Here is an 18712-nt window from a genome sequence, read left to right as displayed (position 1 = left end):
CATTTCCAGAGATACTTTTTTCTCAATTTACACCAGCAACTGAACCATTGAAAATAATGTTGATAAAATTGAATATAAGAAGAAATAATTTAATAGATGACTGACTAGTGGGAGTGTTTTATAGGCAATACCAACTCAACCATGTCCCTTGGGTAGAAGCAGCTAGTTCTGGTGAAATATCAACTATTAAATAACACCCCTGCAGGAAGTCCCCCTCCCATGCCTTTTCCAGTTCCTCCTTCTCTCTCAATGCCATGGAAGTACCAGTCTGCTTATTTACTACTGGAGAACTTCACTTCCCCTCACATTCCTCCTCCACTAGTCTCCAAGGTCAAGGACTCTCAACGACTTAAGGAAGAATTAACTCCACCTCTCTGTTTAGCTACCTAATCTCTAGGGGTATAGCCTGAGATTCCAAATTCTCCCACCATCCCTCTTTCCTTCTCTCTGCTCCTTTCAAAGGAAGGGCCACTTTGGTGGTTTCTAAGCGTGGGTAAGTTATGTATATAAGACCATCTCCTCAGCAGAGCAGCACATGGGCTACTTTCTCTGGAAAGCAGGGACTCTTGGCCTCAAGCCTTCTCATTACAACTTGTTTGGGAAAAATAAAGCAATACATGTGGCCCAAAGTGAGCGCCAAGCCACACTGCAGAGTTTGAGTGGCAGGCCTAGCCAGTTACACAATTAACTGTATGTTAAAAAATGGATGGAGTGCAAGAAAAGAAAAAAAAATGGATGGAGTAGAAGCATATCCAAAATGGTGGAGTACATGTCTTTGAAAATCTGCCACTTCATAAAAACAATTACACTGATGAAAATAAACAAATCAACAACAACAAACACTTACTCAAAACTCTGGAAATTGGTGAAATGCTTACAAAAAATCTAAGGAGCATTTATTAATGAAAAGTGGCTGAACTAAGGTTAGAACAAGAAGTCTGTGGTATCTTAATTTGCCTCATTCCCATCTTCTTCGCCCAGCTCAGCAGTGGTCTTGAAGCCAATGGCCTTACAAGCATGGTGGCTATGAAGATCAGCAGCTTAGCAGCCCTTGGAAAGGGTGAGGGTAGTTCAGCCCCCCTCAAAAGCTTTACCTCAAGATAATGGCCACTATTTGTCCCTACAAGGTAACAGTAATCAAAACACTGTGGTACTGGCATAAGGATAGACATTCAGATCAATAGGACAGATCAGAGAGGCCAGAAGTAAACCTGTACATCTAAGGGCAATTGATTTCCAGCAGGCGGGCCAAGACCATTTAATAGGAAAAGAATAGTCTCTTTAGTAAATATGTGACAATGCATCTCCGCATTAAAAAATGCATTTGGATCTCTACCTCACATCATATGCAAAAATTATCTCAAAATGGATCTGTGACTTAAATGTAAATGTTAAAACTATACAACTCTTAGAAAAATAATATAGAAGTAAATCTTTGTGGTCTTGGACTAGCAATGGTTTATTAGATATGACTTCAAAATCACAAGTGACAAAATTAAAAACAGATATATTAAACTTCATTTAAATGTCATACTTTTGTGCTTCAAAGGGTACGACTAAGAATGAAAAGACAGCCCACAGAATGCATGAAAATATTTGCAAATCATCTATTTTATAAAGGACTTGTATTCAGAATATATAAAGAACTCTTTCAAATCAACAATAAAAAGACAAATAATCCAACTGAAAAATGGGGCAAAAGATTTGAATAAATAATACATTCAATAAATTGAATATATTCTCTAAAAAATATTACAAATGACCTCCAAGCCTATGAAAAGATGTTCAACATCATCAATCATTAGAAAATGCAAATCAAAACCACAAGATACTACTTCATACCTACTAGAAGGGTTGGAATCCAAAAGACAGAAAAAAACAAGTGTTCACAAAAATCTGCTCCCCGTGCTTGTGCTCTCTCTCTCTGTCAAATAAATAAATAAATAAAATCTTTTTTAAAAATAAAATAAAAATAAAAAATGTGGATTGGTAGGTTTTCATGCATCTTATGTTATTCAGAAGAAAAGGTGAATCTGAAGAAGGGTTTTCTTGTTACATTTTTGGACTTGCCAGTGTGTAAATTTCAGCTTTATTGTGTGGCAAACTGGCTCACATGGGTAGATATACAAGCTTACTGGCCATCCAGTGTGTATTGGAATTCTATTCTGTTTTCAAAAGAGAGGCCATTTTTACTTTCTGAAGAGATCAAAGTAGTGGTGGTAAATATAAATCCTCTTGAGAACAACACCTTCCTTGCAGAGCCTGGAAAACAAATTGATTTTAAAAAGTGGAAAATTTATTGACAAATAGAGATTAAAGTCAGTCATTCTTTCAATTTTTCAATTCACAAATATTTATTAAACACCTACATGCACAAGGTAGTTTTTTTTATTGGAGCTGGGAATAAAAATACTTGATTCCTTAAGATGTTTTCTACCCAAAGCTCTGAAAGGCTTTAAAATAAACATTAATATGCCACTGAGTTTTTGCAGAGATGTTACATTTATAATAAAATTCACCTGTTTAAAAACAAAGTTCTTGCCCTTTAATGGAGAGACAAGCAATAAACAAATAAATAGTTACTTAATACTAGCTCGGGGAATGGTCACTGTTAATAAAGACAAAGCAGGGTAAGGGGTTGAAGGTTCTGGAGGGGAAAGTCCTGATAAAATGGAAAAAAGTCCTTCCAGTGAGTTACCACTTGAGGTAAGACCTAATTGAAGTGAGGAACATAGTCATTTGCAAACATATCTCTCTACAGGGAAGAACAATTGCAAAGGCCCTGAGGCAGGGTGTGCTTGACCTGTCTGTGGTACATTAAGGACTATACTGTAGCCGAGGTCCTGAGATCAAAGTGGATCATGGACAGAGATGAAGTCAGAGAGAAACCGGGAGCAAGATCACATAGGGTCTTGGTAAGAGCTTTGAATTTTATGCTAATATCAGTTGAGAAGTTAAAAGCTAGATGTTTTATTTTTCTACATCTCTGATGCTCATGAAAAGAATCAAAAGTTCAGTTTTAGAAGATGTGCTGTCCCACATTTTCCAAATTTTGAATAAAATCTGATTTTCCATTTCTTTAACACTGGCATATACTCCAAAAAATGGATGAAAACTTGAAATGCCAAATGTTTTCTTTCCAAATTACATCACCACTTAAATCTCCTACTAGCAATCTTGTTACAAAATCGTGTAATATGTGAGAGGAGTTCCAGCGACGGAGCATAACCAGGAGGGGATGCTGACTTCGGAGCGGGTTTGCAGCAACTCGGGCTCCTCTATTCCCTCGGGCACACCAAAGTAAATGGAACAATTCCGTGGTGTCTTTTGACCTGTTTCATTAAGCAAATAAACAAAAGCAGCTGGCAAAACAACTAGTTGATTTATCCGTGCTTTTACTTCTTAGTTGATTGCTTTATTGTTTTTGATACAAATTAGAGTTTTGGAAATAAGCAATTTAATTAGTAATTATCTTCCCCAGAGAATTAGACGTGGAATTAAAGACAAGTTGGATAAATAGGTGTTTCCTCCCTTCCTTGATTTGGAAAAAAACCAGTAGCCCATATAGCAGGGACTCAGAAAGCACTCACTTCCACCCCCCGGCCCCTCGATGCAGGCAGCATGAAGCATGCCACAGACAGCTCCACTTTCTCATGAACTATTAAGAAGTGAACATTTTAAGAAAGATTTTGTGAGGCAGTGGAAGAGGGAAAAGTGCTAAATTACGTGTAACATTTTATTCAAAAGAAATTCGTTCTGGACCTTGTCTTTCAAAGTGTCTAAAACAGTTTCTCTACTCTTAGGGATCAGCTTCCATTTTCCACTGCAGGGGAAGGTGAGTGAGGGTGGAGAAAACCTATTGGTTAGTGGACTAGAGCTTTTTATGGTTCCTCAAGCATGCCCCACTAAGAGGAGAGGCAGGGTCTAAATTTCATTCCGCTAATGAAATGGTCAAGGAAAATGCCTTGAAGAATTGTAACTGGTGAGACAGTAAGAGGATAAGCTCAGTTGAAATGGGCAGCTACATTAAGTGGGCACTGGAGGCACTGGATGAATTTCTGGGGCTGAAACCAGGCTAGCAGAACATGGTGTCCAGAGAGAGTCGCCAACAGCCCGAGGTGGTAATTGGGCAAAGACAGCGTTAGGGAGTTTTCATCCAATTTCTAGAGGTAGGTATGGGAATAAAGGAAAGGACTCCCCAAAGGAAAATGGAACATGGCCACGAACAGGGTAGCCTCATAGCAGCCAGTGATTAGAGACCTACACAGTCAGTTGGCAAAGAAAAACCCATGAGCAGTTCTGGGACTTCAATCGCTGGATCCCGTTAGAGGGAGAGGGGGCTAGAAAGGACAGACACGATGGCAAAATTAGGTAAACCTGGTCTGTCTAGTTCCTTCTGTCGGGGATGTAACAGCATGGCCCTTGCCTTGGAAGTCCCATCAAATGAACATGACAGGCAAATCCATCAGTGTGTTTCAGGGCCCCAAAAACCTACAAGGGAGATGTGATGCAGTGGCTGAGAGGGTGAAAGCATTGGGATTGCTTAGTGCCCATTGTTGTAAGTTAGGTTTGGTCCTGGGAGTGAGATAGAGCAGAGCATGATGGTAGGAATGATGGCGCCCCAATTATGGGGAGAATGGATGCTGGCCACTCAGGGTCAGACAGGAAACAGATGGCACATTCAACTGGGTAAATGAAGAGAGTTTAACGAACACATAATTAACAAAGGTGAAGGGAGAGGTAAAGATAACCTGCTGGGTTGGTGATATACCCCAGAGCTAATAAACAAGCAAAATGCAGGGAGCTGTTACCACCATTAGGGCTTAAAAGGGCAAGAAGAGGAGACATCCTTAGAAGACTACTCAGTATGACCTATGGCCTGTGGTGGTGGAACAGAGCCATCGCTGATCTTGGTCCATTAGGGAGGGAGCTAGCTCAGGGAATAAATAGTCTGATTTCTTTCTCTTCCCAAGCTGCAGTCTCCTACTGGTGCCTCACCTTGGCCAAATTTGAAGCCAACGGGTAAGGAAGCCCAGCTGAAGCATTTTCTAGAGGATAGTTTCCAAGGACTCTGGAAAGGGGTAGTGGACAGATCTGGATGGGAGTGGACAGATCTAATAGCCAGTACAGACCCTGGAAACCAGAGTAGGTTTGATTCTCATATGTGTATGTAAAGTGTGTATATATATATATATATATGTTGAATATACTATATATATATAAATACACATATATACACACACACATATATATTCCTGTTTTGAGATTGCTCTCATTTGTATAACTAAATTTATTTTTATGTTTATTTTATAATGCTTTATAATGTCAATTTTTGTAACTATATTGAGAAAGAACACCTTTGTATTCAAGATGCTTTTTCCTATATTGCATAGAGAACAAAGTTCTAAGTCTTCTGCGGAATGTAGATATATTTTTTTTTTTACAATAAATCAAATTTTATTGCAGAAAACCAATTACTGATGATGATCTCTTTACTCAGAATTGCTAAAATTGGTCTTTATTACATTCTTCGAGTGTGTTGATTTTTTCCCTCTATTAATAAGTCAAAGTCCAGTGGATAAAATATATTTTAAGTTTATGAAATTAGATGAAACTCACTTTCTGATATTCACATCTGAAGACTTAAGCAGTTGTTTTATTGACCTGAAAACTCTACCTTGGGAAACACTGACTTGCTGCCCATACTTTGTCTATCAGAAGGGTAATAAAGATCTGATATAAAGCAGAGTGTGCAGAAATAGATACTGACCTCCCTTTGCAAAAGAATCTCACCTCAAGGGCAATGGATCAGGGGAAGGAAATTAAATCTTTGGGTTAAATTATGGATTTGCAGTGAGGAAATTTGACTACTCCATTTTTTTTCCCTAAATGGGCTCAGGAACCTCATGTGCCACTGAAGATAGAGACACACCAATTAAATGGCCTAAATGACACAGTGGAAACTGCCAGAAGAAGTAAATGTCATCACGGAAAACAATCTGAGAAAATTAGTACAGTGCTTTCAATGAAAGCATTTTACATTTTATTCTTGCCCAGCCAGGAATTAGAACAAGTGTGACGCTGAGCAGTGGGTGGAGGGTTGGAGCACAGGGTGGAGAACAGTAATTTCAGAATGAAAGGCCTCGTTGAAGTCGGAGACAGCTCAGTTTAGCAGAATAGCATAGGGACAGGCACATCCCATCTGTGTGGCATTGGGCAGGTTATGTTCTTCCCTGTTCTTATCTATAAAATAGGGATGGTGTGAATAACATCTGCTTTGCTTACCTCAGTAAAAGAAGTATGAATATCTGAGGGTTTCATCTGCAAGACAGCATAAGGTAGTCTGTAACTTTTTTATGTTTGTGTAAAGAGGAAAAATAGAAAGTGGCTTTTGGTGAATCTCCTAGATAAATTTCTAGGGTAGTGTAAATAGGAATTGACTTGGGCCTAATTGAAGACTGGTTAGGTAAGATGATATTTATTATTACTGATGACACCCCAGAAATGAGCAGTGAGTAAAGTAATAACTAATTTGAATAATTATTTTGGCAGATGATAAAACTGGGCAATGCTGTGTCATTGAGAGAGTTGTGTTCTCCGATATTTAGAGAGAAAATCAGAATAGAGTCCAATTTGATGATTGCATGATGATTCATTAAGCCTGTAGGGTGGACAGAAAGTATATAACTATTACAGATGCATCACACAAACTGAAAGGCATGAAGAGAGACATAGAATGACTTGAATGCATTAACATCATTCCTAATGACCATTTTCTGATCCTATGAACAATCTTCTATCCTCTTCTCTCATCTCACCCCCAAGTGCTTGTTTAATATAAATTTTGGCTGACCCTACCTGTCTAGTAATTGAGATTTAGCTGAAGAGGATATGAAGAGTAATTGCATTCATTAAGACTGATTCAATTTCTGTTTTCTTCTTTAATTCATATTTTGGGGCCCCCTTTTGGGTACCATGTGTCATGCCAGACACTGGAAAGTCAACATAAGCATCCCTGCCTTTGTCGTGGCAGGGTCATTCGGGCTGTCATTTGTGGCTCCTACAAGAACTCATGACTTGGGCTCTATATCCAAGGTAGGTCAACCTGACGGTGAGAGGCAGCTTATGAACTTCCATGTGCTATTTATATCCTAGAATTGGTAAATGCTGGTGCAGATTGGGATGCCTTCTTCCATTCTTGAGGTCTTTTTAGGTATGATGTAGAAATCTTTATCTGCCTTTTAAATCTATCTTTGAGCTTCCTAGGAGATAATTGGGCCATTTGGCTTAGTCATCCAATGCATGGAACTCTGAAAAAACTTGAAGGTGTTAGAGGAAACCACAGATGGTTTTTGAAATAGTAGTTCCTGTGTCTCATAGGTTATACTTTCAGGGACCACACTCTCTTCTTCAATTTTTCTTTCAGAATCCTACCATCCTTCAAGAGGCATCCTTCAAAATCCCACCATCCTTCAAGTGTCTCTTTTCAATGAAATCCTTCTTTATCACTAGACAAAAGGAGCATCTCCTTTTTCCTAAATCATGTAAGACTCCACCCCTTTACCCATTGCTGGATACTGAACCTAAAATTTTCTTCATCTATTTGATTATCTGTGTCCTCCCTTAAATGAGAAGCATCTAGAGGTAAAAGAATGCCATACAGCTCATTGAATGCTGGGCTAGATCACCAGACAGCTGTTTTCTAAAGATGCTGGAACTATTGCTGGTCTCAATGTACTTTGAATCATCAACGAGCCAACTGCTGCTGCTATTGCTTATGGCTTAGACAAGAAGGTTGGTGCTGAAAGGAATGTACTGATCTTTGACTTAGGAGGTGGTACTTTTGATGTGTCAATCCTTACTATTGAAGATGGGATCTTTGAGGTCAAATCCACAGCTGGAGACACCCACTTAAGTGGAGAAGACTTTGACAACAGAATGGTCAACCATTTTATTGCAGAGTTCAAGCACAAACATAAGAAGGACCTCAGTGAAAACAAGAGGGCAGTTTGTCGTCTTCATACGGCTTGTGAATGTGCTAAGCATACACTTTCTTCTAGCATGCAAGCCAGTATTGAGATTGATTCTCTGTGTGAAGGAATCAACTTCTATACCTCTATTACTCATGCCTGGTTTGAAGAATTAAATGCTGATCTGTTCCGTGGCACCCTGGACCCTGTAGGGAAAGCCCTTCGGGATGCCAAGCTAGACAAGTCTCAGATCCACGATATTGTCCTGGTGGGTGGTTCTACCCAGATCCCTAAGATTCAGAAACTTCTACAATATTTCTTCAATGGGAAAGAACTGAATAAGAGCATCAACCCTGATTAGGCTGTTGCTTATGGTGCAGCTGTCCAGGTAGCCACCCTTTTTGGAGACAAATCTGAAAATGTTCAAGATTTGCTGCTGTTGGATTTGGATGTCACTCCACATTCTCTTGACATTGAAACTGCTGGAGGAGTCATGACTATTTTCATCAAGTGTAATACTACCATTCCTACCAAACAGACACAAACCTTCACTACCTACTCTGACAACCAGCCTGGTGTACTTATTCAGGTGTATGAAGGTGAGCATGCCATGACCAAGGATAACAACGTACTTGGCAAGTTCGAATTCACAGGCATACCTCCTGCCCCTCATGGCGTTCCTCAGATTGAAGTCACTTTTGATATTGATGCTAATGGTATCCTCAATGTCTCTGCTGTGGATAAGAGCACAGGAAAAGAGAACAAGATCACCATCACTAATGACAAGGGCCGCTTGAGCAAGGAAGACATTGAGCGCATCCAGGAAGCTGAAAAGTACAAAGCTGAAGATGAGAAACAGCGGGACAAAGTGTCTTCCAAGAATTCACTTGAGTCTTAGGCATTCAACATGAAAGCAACTGTTGAAGATGAAAAACTTCAGGGCAAGATCAATGATGAGGACAAACAGAAGATTCTGGACAAGTGCAATGAAATCATCAATTGGCTTGATAAGAACCAGACTGCAGAGAAGGAAGAATTTGAACACCAGCAGAAAGAGCTGGAGAAAGTCTGCAATCCTATCATTACCAAACTGTACCAGAGTGCAGGGGACATGTCAGGAGGAATGCCTGGAGGCTTTCCTTGTGGTGCCTCCTCTGGACCCACCATAGGTTGATTAAGCCAACCTGAGAATAGGTCTAGCATTGTTCCACGCAAAATATTCGAAGGACCCAAATTTGTAGCAAATTCCATGGCAGTTTTAATGTTGAGCTTCTATAGTAAATAAACTGGGCATTCTTGATACTTGAATATGGAATACATGCACAGGGAACGGAAATAAACATTGCACTTTATAAGCACTGTATTGTTAAGTGGAAAATGCAATGTCTTAAATAAAACTGTATTTAATTGGCACCAAAAAAAACCCAAAAAACAAAACAAAACGCCATAGCTTTTTGTATCCACCCGCTACTAGGAATAGTAAGTTTTCAATAAATATAACTTGAAATAATTAATTTGTTAAAAGTACACATCTGATTTTTTATTTGTTTGGTGGAAAAGTTTTTTTTACTGCCCTTGCCATTAAGAACATACTAAATGAAGAGATTAATAATGTCAAGGTGTATTAATGAATTACAATTCAGAGTGTCCACCTTCAATCTTAGTTATACTAAGACAGATTAGAAATGGTAGCTTAATTTTTAAATAATGAGTTAACTTTCCACTAAAGCGTAACCATTAGGACTACACTCTGAACTGGTTAGTTTTCTCCTTGACTGACTTTGCTCATACTGAGGCAGTGACCCTCAATACCAAAGCGATTTGTCACACAAAGGAGTTTTATTGCTTCTCAGCTGGGCATAGTCAAAATTCCTTGCCAAATGTCAAAGCTGTAAATACTAATAGATTGTGTAGATGTTCTTTTGGAATTTAAGATTGAACTGTGCCCTCTATTTGGAGGGGAAAGTTCTGGGTCTCCTGTTTTTCCAAGTATGAAGTGGACTGTTTCCAGCCAGGAGGCAATAATCCACCGGGACAGATTTGAAGGAATTTGAGTATACTTTCATCATCCTCTGGGGTACCTTTGACAAACAAATGATCTTATAATCCTTCAAATTACCTTTCTCCCTCTTCTAGTCTAGCTGGTTCATGAAATTCTAACTAGCAGAATCATGTCATCCACTGAATTAAACTCTTGTTCCCAAGGTGCCTAGGTAAAAGTACACATAACTTATATGGAATAGGTAACAGGTTGACAGAGATTAATTCCTCAGATTAAACTGTTGTTGAGGAGACACACTCAATCCTGAGGGAATGAGCCACAGAGTGGAAAATGTTTGGGGTCTGAGTAGTTCCAGGAAAGGCAGCCTTCAGTATTTGGTCCAGGAAGTTGAGGATGGGCAGATTGCCTAACAAGTTTTGCCCACTGGGGTGGCTGGCCCAAACACAATTCTCAACTGGATGCTTTGAGGCCAGGAGCCAGATACAAATATTATTAATGCTTCTTGGGTTTTGAAAATATTCTGAACAGCTAATGGTATGATGTCAGAGTGACAAGAACACAGGATTTGAAAGGGAAAATTTGCATTCTATCCCATGACTCTTTCCTTAACTAGCTACGGATTACTTGAGGCCATTTCCTTATTGTAGCAGGATGATAATTCACTCGTTATACCTTTGGTTCCTCCTTCAGTGTTTCCTGATATCCCAGCCGTCTTCACAGTCAAGTAACAGCGAGCGTTTCTGTACTAATTTCCCTAAGCTGTTGACTTTCAAATTAGACTTTTGTGACCCACAAAGAGAAAATAGTTTGAGAAAAGAGGTTTATGGGTCTAAAAAATCTGTGTTTTGATCATCAAAATTCAGATCCATAATGGTGCTGAGCATGGTGTTTAAGCCAGAGCACTAGCTATGTGGGTTTCTCAAAAGTCAAAGCATCCTGCTCCCATAAGGCAAACCAGGAGTGAGGAGGGGTATTAGAACTTCAAGACAAGTTTGGACATTAAGCAGTAGATTTGTGTGCCCCACTGTCTTCTGAAGATATGGAAGATGGGTAACCAAGATTTCCTTGCCTCACCATAGAAAGCTGGAAGTGAGGCAGATGGGACTTTGTGTGTTTGTTTAGGCAGGGGACCTGAGACAACATGGGTAAGTTTCACCAGAAGGGCGTGAAAGATAGGATGAGGATGGAAGAGAGTGGATGTAGCTGATACATTCAGTGGACCTGAAAACATCTCATAGTTGGGAAGAAGGAGTTCAGTGGTAGATAATGGCATGAATAAACAAACGTTTCTGCATTTACCAACATCAAAGGATAAGAACAACCCAGAACTGATGACAGACGTGTCAGTGGATACTGTTTGGTATGGACACATAATGACAGATAAGCAAATCCTGCTCTCCACTTCTCCCACTTACTTTGCTGGTACATAACCTTCCCATCTCTGCCCCCATAAAGCTGGGGGAGGGAAAAGAGGCAAATAAAACTGTAAGTGAACTGAGTCTGAGATGCATATACAACAATTAGCTTTTCTACCTCAGTTAAAATGGAGAGTTAGGATAGAAATTCGATTCAGTTATAAAACAGATTTTTACATACTTATAGTCCTGGTTTATGAAATAAAGGTCAATTACATAATTAAATTTTATAATATGTGTGACACAGCATTTTGAAAATTTGAAGCATCATTTAAAGACTTAAGAACAAATAGAAACCGTAAATGTGTTGGACCCTTCTAAATAACTGACATTTTCTTTTAACTGTATAGGTGTGTTGGTATGCCAGACAGGATTTGTCATGTACACATCAAGGTTCCTTCCTCTTCCTTTCTTCCTTCCTTCTTAATAGATCCCTGCATTTGTTCAGGGATCCATCCTCTTCTTCTGGCCGCATCTTTCTAGGGAGGAGGGCCTCAGATTGTGAGTCGTGATCGTTGAAGCCAACCATGGTGGACCTTTGCCCTTGCGGTGGCTGGTTTCTGTGTGAGCCAATTATGACCACTAAGAAGTGAGCATAAATCTGCCGAGGGGTTTATAGGAAACGTTTCTGTTGTCAGTGAAACTTTTGAGAGAACATGTTCATGTTTTGCCTCAGAATGTTGCCATGCAAACATACTATCTGTAAAATGATTTAACCTGATGGCATCAGAATGGGAAGACTGAGGTTGTTGATACTCTGTATAACCCAGCACTGGAGATGAACGATCTGCAGAAGTTGTGTTGAGCTGTTCTATTTATTTATTTTTTTTTAAGATTTTTTAATTTATTTATTTGAGAGAGAGAATGAGAGACAGAGAGCATGAGAGGGGGGAGGGTCAGAGAGAGAGGCAGACTCCCTGCTGAGCAGGGAGCCCGACGTGGGACTCGATCCCGGGACTCCAGGATCATGACCTGAGCCGAAGGCAGTCGCTTAACCAACTGAGCCACCCAGGCGCCCCGAGCTGTTCTATTTAAAGGCATGGTGAGCCAGGGTTTTCTGTTACCTGGAGCTGAAATCATACTAACTTTTCATTTTAATATCATTTTTAGGGTCCCAGATAATGTTCCATGAGTGAATCTTCTCTGCTCTTAAAATTCAGTTTAAGATGGCCATCTCATGGTCTGGCCAGTGGTGTCGGCCTCAGTCAGTTGAAAGCAAAAAAAAAAAGAAAAAAAAATTCTATCACATATTTTGCTCTGCGCATGACCAGCTGCCTTCAAAGATATTAGATGAGGATGTTAAAAAAAATAAATCAAGACACAAAACCTTGCTTAATTTTCTGGGAATTACATTCACTCAACCTTACCCTTAGAGGTCTGGGAACAATTTCCCAATGTGCTCAAAGAAAATAGTCTCAGCCTCAGACATAGATAGGAAAATTTAAAAGCTATTAAACTGAGCTGGTCTCTTTCTTTATTTCTGCCTCAGGGAAATTAGTCAATTGAGGGAAACATTTCAGAAAGTACACAGTTTTAAAACAAAATGTCATTGTTAATGATTTTCTATCATTGTTGTAACCTGTACCTCCACAGTAATTGCCACTCTCTGACCCACTGGTCAAATGGTATCTTTCAGTTAGGAGAAATTATGTCTCTGTCATGTATTAATAAAGCATAGCACTGTATTCTTCAACTCACTATTAACAATTACAGATCTATATCCAGAGATGAGTCCCAAGAACAAAGTGCTATCAAAATTTACTATGCATATAAAGCCATATTCATATGCGTTGCTCTCTTCTCAGTAATGTTACAGAAGAACACGAGAAAGGAAATGACAACAGTTTCAAATGTGTAACACAGCTGAACTGGTCTCTAACACCTGACCAAGCGAAGAAAAAATGAGATTTGACACTTCAAAGTTATCAGACAGGTGGAGGATCTATTGCTAATTCACACTTGCTAAAAGCCAAATGAAAATGGTACTGGTTAGATGATAGACAATAAATGAAAAGAGCTCCCCTGGTATCAGACTGGGGGAGGGGTGGCTAACTCTTTCCGACAGTACCAGTGAAATTACCTTGGCCAGATGTGCTCATTTAAAAGTTTTTCAGTTCTTGTTCACTCAAGGGTGTTTCATAAGTTGGAGTTTTATCATCCAGAACAAGCTACTGAGGCCAACTGTAGCTTAAAGCCTCTATAAGGAATGAAACTCAGAATCTTTTCTGACATGTTCGCATTAGGAAAATCGTGTAAGAGTTCTAAAAACAGGAAGTCCTATGAAAGATAAAGAATTGAAAGGAATTACATCTGTATCAATAGCCACTAAAGATGATTTAATAAACTACGGTCTGTAAAAATGAAAAAGTGACTGGAATAGGTTATTTTTCTGAGTCACTGCTGATATGCAGGCCCTTTGCTGATGCTTTGTGTCTGCAGCTAATCTGTTCAGCCACAAAATATCATGAGTGATTCTGCAATTATGCCTAGAGAAACTAATTACTCGTCAGTGAAGGATTTCCAAGCTTCACTATCTTGCTTTATCCCAGATTCTTTTCCCATCTCTGCCTCCATTTGCAGACAATTGATCAGGACACTTTCAGACTATAAAATATGCCTCTTGAAGCCAAGAATGTATTTGGGTGAGTCAAAATGTTTAAAGAGCATTGATGAGGAACAACATCTTTGGAAGGAGCGCAGGCATCAGAAGCCCAGGGGTCCAGCCTCAGTCTACTGTTTAGGGAGCTTGGCTGGGTCCTTAGCTATATTTGTTCATTTCTTTCTGGGCCTCAAAATCCTCATAGAACATCTCAAGAACTATTTTGCATTCTTAACGATAATAAAACTTTGCCAATTTATGAACATCCTTCCATGACTCAATTGCCCTGACTTTATTGATGAAACTCTCAAGTGTGTACCTATTCTCCCTACTACCCTTTGTTGTTTCAAGGTTCACTACACACACATACACACACTCTCACACACACACATGCGCACCCACGTTGGCATCTTGAAAATCTACCCAATATTGCCATTCTTAGTTAAATAAGTTCTGCAGCAATAATTGCTTCATTCCACTGAAACGAATATTAAAGATATGTCCTACACATATAAATGTAGAGAAATATATATATTTAGAGAGAGAGAGAGAAATAAGTTTATTGGATACATAATAAATGTTGCATTTACTCAACCTATCATGTAAATTGAAAAAAGCTGCCAGGTCCACATAAAGCTCTTTGAATGAACAAAAAGTTTCTAAGTATTAAGAGTGCCAACTTCTTACACTGGTTTAAATTTAACAGATTAATAACCAATAAGAAGAGCTCTATAAAATGCAAGATCCTTTAGGAAAGAAAATGTTCTTACCCATTGCTCTTTCTAGCAGAAACAAGATTACTTGTGCCTAAATTAAGTACAATTTCTACTTAATTTATTACTTTGTATTGTACTTGGAGATACACTAAGCATGAAATCATCTTATAAATATAAATTTCCTTCTACTCCAATGGTACTGATGAGGCAGTGTGGAATAATGTTGAGTATTTTTCGTGAAGAATTTAAAGGATGGAAAATGGATTGTAAGTTGGCCATTTGTTTTACTCTCTAAATGGCAGTCTTGTCTATTTCCAGAGTTTACAGGCACGGGAGGTAGTTAATTCTGATCCAAACTTGGAGCGAAGTACCTTCTTTCTACTTTGAGTGACATGCCTAGTAAGTTTCCAGAAGTTCTCTAGAGCTTCTTTCTCATTTATAGCATTGGGTATTCTTCAATCACTTCAGACTGCTATTTAAGTTTTTTAATATTCATACACAAATATTCACTAATCTTCCTTTAAAAGAGACAAATGATCTCTCATTGAGAGGCATTGAGCATGAAATGCCAGGATAACTGAGAGAGATTCTTTTGATTAAACTACTCCAAAGTGATCCAGGGCTAGGTAAGTTGTTTCTTCTTGCATCTCAATATTTTTATAAATAGGAGTTAAATCATATCTGTCCCCTATCTGTTCCTCAGGAATGTTGGGCAGAAAATATAACAATTTTTGTTTTAAATGGCTTATCATCACTTAGAGGTACAGCTGTTGAGCCAGGTAACCATGAAAGAAGCACTTGAGCGTGAATGAAATGACAATCACGTGTTTTTAGAATTACAGGTAGAGAAAAATATGACAGGAATGCAGAATTAAATCAGGCAGTAAATAGTTTTGCTGAATACATTTTCAGGGGGTGAAAGAACTCACGTAGAGGTTGTCACAATCTGTTGAAATAAAGCAGATAAAAGGTGAGGAGATAGGTAAAAGTACAGCTTGGACTAAGGGGAAGGTGGGTGGCTGAGCTAACGTGTGTGAAGTGCGTGGCCTTGGAGTAACACATCCAGCTGTTGACCTGATAGAAACATGCTGTAGGCATGTAGCTCATGGGTCTTCCAGCTGGTTTCAGGTCTCTGACACATAATAAACCATATTTCATGGCTATGTATGTTACCTCAGCTCCCCTGAGAAGATAAAGTAAACCTCTTAGTCTCAAATCTGGGCCCACTAGGCAACTCTAGGTTAGATGGAAGACTCAACTGAACTCTTATAGCAAATCTGATCCCCTTAATTGGGTCAACACTTCAAGTCTGGAAAGACTTGAGTGAACATTGAAATGATGAAAGCAAGGATTATGCAGAGTATGAATACTTTTGCATCAGGTTTAATACAATGAGTATGTTTGTAATTTTTCTCATAATTTAGGACTTTAGGGCATTTGATTTAATTTTATTTTTTTAAAAAAAGATTTTAGGGCACCTGGGTGGCTCAGTTGGTTAAGCGACTGCCTTCGGCTCAGGTCATGATCCTGGAGTCCCAGGATCGAGTCCCGCATCAGGCTCCCTGCTCGGCAGGGAGTCTCCTTCTCCCTCTGACCCTCCCCCATCTCATGCTCTCTCTCTCTATCTCATTCTCTCTCTCAAATAAATAAATAAAATCTTAAAAAAAAAAAAGATTTTAGTTATTTGAGAGAGAGAAAGCAGAGCGGAAGAGAGAGAACATGGGCAGGGGTGGGGGCAGAGGGAGATGAAGAAGCAGACTCCCCACTGAGCAGGAAGCCCGATGTGGGGCTCGATCCTAGGACCCTGAGATCATGACCTGAGCCTAAGGCAGATGCTTAACCTACTGAGCCACCCAGGCACCCCGGGAATTTGATTTAATTTTAAAATTGTGTCTTTAAGTTAATAAGCATCAGAAATCTGACTACATTTATAAACATTTTGGAAAAGGGGCTTGATAGTCACTGTATGTATGTGATTGCTTCATTTGTTAACAGGAATAATTTAAGTACTTGCAAAGTGTTTTTTTTTTTTTTTTTTAGATTTTATTTATTTATTTGACAGAGAGAGAGAGAGCAGGAGCAGGGGGGAGCAGCAGAGGGAGAGGGAGAAGCAGGCTCTCTGCTGAGCAGGGAGCCCGATGCAGGGCTTGATCCCAGGACCCCAGGATCATGACCTGAGCCAAAGGCAGACAGTTAACCGACTGAGCCACCCAGGTGCCCCATGTTTTTTTGTTTTTTTTTTTGTTGTTGTTTTTAGGGCCGTAGGCTTTCATTGTCAGGCACTTGAAATGCTTAAAAAGGAAATCAAATCTATTAAATTGACACATGAATTTAGGATAGTTAATGAATCCTAGTTACATTAAAAGAGTGTTAAAGGAATTTTTCTGTACAATATGGATGAATCAAACAATCAGAGAAAGGGTAATTGTACTTATTTTACTAAGTTTATAAATAAATAATATTTGTATAATGAACTTAAAGGATTGAGGAAAATATGTATGGGATTTAGACTTTTTTAGTAAATTAAATAATAATTTAAATCATAGTAGCTGTACTTGTTCTTTCCATATCTTTCTACATTGAAAGATAGACAAATCAAAGAACGACTCTTTAACTATAGAAAACAAACTGGTGGTTGCCAGAGGGGAAGTGGGTGGGGAGATGGAAGAAATAAGTGAAGGGGATTAAAGGTACACCTATCAGAATAAGCAGTGAATAATGTATAGAATTATTGAATTACTATATTATATACCTGAAATCTGGGCCACTAGGCCCATACATAGCATTGTATGTTAACTTTACTGGAACTAAAAGTAAAGAAAAAAATTTTTAATTAAAAAAATGTATAAATGTGACCTTGTGACTCCCTTATTTAAAAACTTCTAATGACTTCTACTCTAGTTTTTTTTTTTAATATTTATTTTTTTATTTACTTATTTATTTGAGACAGAGAACATGAGTGGGAGGAGGGGCAGAAGGAGAGAGAATCTCAAGCAGACTCCCCACTGAGCGTGGAGCTCAGTGCAGGGCTTCATCTAACGACCCTGAGATCATGACCTGAGTCGAGTCAATGGTTTTGACACTTAACCGACTGTGCCACCCAGGTGCCCCTCTAGTCTATTTCAAAGCAAAGGCTTTATAATGACCTTCAACTGCCTGCATGATCTCACGTGCCTCATCTGCTACTGATTTCTCCCTATTACGTTCCACCCAGGCCAACTGGCTTGAGCATGTCTGGCGCTCTTCTGCCTCCATATCTTTATACTGGTTGTTCTTTCTACCTGGAAAGCCTCTTTTTTTTTTTTTTTTTTTTTTTTCCTTTTTCCAGATAGCCCCATGGCTAGCTTCTTCATTTCCTGCAGACATTTACTGAGGAGTCACCTTCCTGGGAGGCTTCCATGCCCAGGGACACAATCTAACATTTATACCTACATCCCCTTTGATACTTCATAACCCACTTCTCAGCTGGCAGCTTTACTTTTTCTCCTGATGACTCATTTATCTTTTTTTTAATAGTTTTGTTTAAGATTTTTATTAATTTATTTGTCAGATTGGGAGAGAGAGAGAGAGAGAGCACAAGCAGTGGGAGGGGCAGGCAGAGGGAGAAGCAGGCTCCCTGCTGAGCAAGGAGCCTGATGCGGGACTCGATCCCAGGACCCTGGGATCGTGACCTGAGCTGAAGGCAGACGCTTAACTGACTGAGCCACCCAGGCCTCCCTCATTTATCTTTTTTATGTTTGTTTATCTATTTCCTCTACTAGAATGTAAACTCCATGACCCTAGGGTTTATTTTGAAGGGGGTGGTTTATTTTGCTTACAAACATGTAAGCAAAATGCCAAGAATAGCTGCCTGGCACAGAGTAGGACTCAGTCAGTAACTATTAAATTGATGAGGGCATGAATGTGCACAGATCAGCTTCACACTTGGAAGATACAAAATTATGTAGATAGACCATGGCATCTAGAATCATCTTTCTTTCAGTTATTCATTTTGCTTGCTCGTTTCTTAC

The 18712-nt window shown here is 39.1% G+C and overlaps 1 pseudogene; it reads left to right on the top strand.

Moving 5' to 3' along the window:
• The first annotated feature begins 6975 nt into the window (after positions 1-6975).
• Positions 6976-9159, top strand: LOC118015372 (annotated as a pseudogene).
• Positions 9160-18712: the final 9553 nt, after the last annotated feature.

Source organism: Mirounga leonina, unplaced genomic scaffold, assembly GCF_011800145.1.
Source record: "Mirounga leonina isolate KUSES-001 unplaced genomic scaffold, KU_Mleo_1.0 Mir_165, whole genome shotgun sequence".
In the NCBI taxonomy this organism is placed as follows: Eukaryota; Metazoa; Chordata; class Mammalia; order Carnivora; family Phocidae; genus Mirounga; species Mirounga leonina.
This window is presented reverse-complemented; position numbering and strand designations above follow the sequence as displayed.